Source organism: Dipodomys ordii, unplaced genomic scaffold (genome assembly GCF_000151885.1).
Source record: "Dipodomys ordii isolate 6190 unplaced genomic scaffold, Dord_2.0 Scaffold275, whole genome shotgun sequence".
NCBI lineage: Eukaryota > Metazoa > Chordata > Mammalia > Rodentia > Heteromyidae > Dipodomys > Dipodomys ordii.
In genome coordinates, this window is record NW_012267491.1 from 64442 (window position 1) to 67122 (window position 2681).

Genomic DNA, 2681 nt, shown 5'->3' on the forward strand with positions numbered 1-2681 from the left:
CCTTTATTGTGGCCTTGTTGGTTTTCTATGTGTAGGACATCTTTAAGAATCTTTTGTAGGGCTGGTTTGTTGGAGATGTATTGTTTCAATTTCTCTTTGCTATGGAAGGTTTTTATTTGTCCTTCAGTTATGAACGAGAGTTTAGCTGGGTACAGTATTCTTGGTTGATAGTTGTTTGTTTTTTGGGCATGGCATACATCATTCCTGGCTCTTCTTGCTTTGATTGTCTCTGCTGAAAAATCTGATGTGATTCCAATTGGTTTCTCTTTATAGATGATTAATCTTTTCTCCTTTACAGCTTTAAGGATCTTTTCCTTGGTCTGAGTTGATCCTGTGTGGATTATAATGCGATGGTGGGATGTCCTATTCTGGTCTGGTCTAGTTGGCATTCTAAAAGCTTCTTGTATCTGAATAGGCCTATCTTTTTGCATGTTTGGGAAATTCTCTGGTAGGATTCTTTAAACAAATTTCTTAGACCATTAACTTCTGTTTCTAGGTGCTCCGCTACACCCATTATCATTAGATTAGGCCTTCTGATGGTGTCTTCCAAGTGTTGGATAGATCTATCATATTTCTTGGACTTGTCGTGGATGTTTTTATGTTCTTTCCCTATAATATCTAGGCTGTATTCAATCCCCAAGATTCGATCTTCTGCATGATCTAACCTCCTGTAAAGACGTTCTACTTTGTTTTTTATTTATTTTGCTTCTAATTGGTCAGGTTTGATGGCTTCAAATTCCTTGTTGAAGCTTTGTTTTAGATCTTGTATGAATTTCTTTACTTCCTTAATTTGGTTTTCAGTGTTTATTCTAAAATCACTTATTTGATTGGTTATGGTTTCCTTGGACTCCCATTCCTTCTGTTGGTTTCCATTCAGCATTCCTTTTTTGGTCTCCTTGATTTCCGTCAGCTCTTTGTTAATGGCTCCCATGAATGCCTTAAGTGATCTTTGTGTATTCTTATCCTGCTCTCTCAATTCCTGTATTACTCTTTGCTTAGCTTCCTCCCATTCATGCCATTCCTGTAGTTCTCTTTGAGTGATCTCAGGCTGTTCATGCTGTTCCTGCCTTTCTCTTTGAGTATTCTCAAGCTGCTCACACAAATGCTGTATCAGTTTTTGAGTAGCTTCCTCACGTTCATGATATTCTTGTATGAACCTTTGGATTGCCTCTTCTCTCTCCCTATCACGCTCATACAGAGTCCTTTGTAGGTTTTCTATCTTTTCCTGCATTGAACTTTTGTTTGCCTCCTCTTCTTCCTATCACACTCATACAGAGTCCTTTGTAGGTTTTCAGTGTTTTCCTGCATTGACCTTTTGTTTGCCTCTTCTCTCTCCCTCTCATGCTCATGCAGATTCCTTTGTATGTTTTCAATCTTTTCATTTATCATGTTTGCCAGCAGTGTTTGTAGAGCTATTTATGAACTCTTCTCGGGGTTATTCATTATCTGTTCTGTCTCCTGATTATCATGAGTGGGAGGTGAGATACCCAGACTTGCAATTTTTCTTGTGTTTATCTGGCTTACTCTGCCCATTTGGGATGAAATTAACACCAGTTTTGTGCTAGAACACTATCTTAAGGCAAGCATCAACCAAAGTCTGAATTTGTACAGTCAAAAGTCTGCAGATACAATCTTGTACAGTAAATACAACTATTCAACATCAAACAACTATAAATTAATGGGCTATGCACCGCAAAGAAGAATTTGAAAAACCAGTAATTATTAGGGTTAGGGAGAGATGTGGATAAAAATATGAATACAGTGATGTGGGAAGGCACAAAGAGAGTTAACTTAACAAAGTCCTAATCTGAAAGCAGGAAATAGGTTGGATAGGATGAAAGAAAAAAAGGAAGAAAGATAAAGGGAAAAAAAGAGACCAGAAAAAAACAGGTAGTAATTAAAAATATTATGCAGAACGAAAACAATCGATTCAGAGAAGAACGTGAATATAAGGAGAAAAGGGGAGGGATATAAAGGAGATGTGAAAAACTTAAAATATTATATAGGTGTAAAGAGGTAGTACTGCTATTAAGGAATTTAAGTCTCAGAGGTTTTGCATTGAGTAATAAATTTGTGGATTAAGTGTGTACACAATGGGGGATAGGGTCTAATACTCAACTACAGGTTTATCTGAGGATGTGCAGAAAACAATTAATTCACATAAAGAAGAACAAAAGGGTAGGAAAGGTGAAAAGGATAAGGAAAGAAGGTAAAAAGATTAGAAGTTCCGTAGAGTTAACAAAAAAACAAAAAGAAATTTTTTTCTTACAAAACATAGAAAAAAAAGAAAGAAAAACGCACACACACATATACCCTTAAAATATAAATTATGAGAAGAAAATATAGAAAATAAAGTTACTAGAAAACAATTTTTTTCAAATAAGGTAAAAATTACAAATTAAAAAAAAGTTTAAAAAAAAAATTTTTTAAAAAAAGGAAAAAAAAAAAGAAGAAGATGAAAAAAAAGTTCTTTGAATTTTTGGGGAGGGTTGGGAAAAATCCTGTATCTCCCTTGTGTCTGTAACCAGCCTCTTTTTGGAATATCTGGTCTGCTTGTGGTCCTGTTGCTTGGTTGGTTTCTTATGTCAGTTTGTTTGAACAGGCAGAAAACTGCTCTGCTTTACCCAGGATTTTGCAATCCTCCTCCCAGGTTAGTTCAATGGGAGGGAGATCTGCTTTGA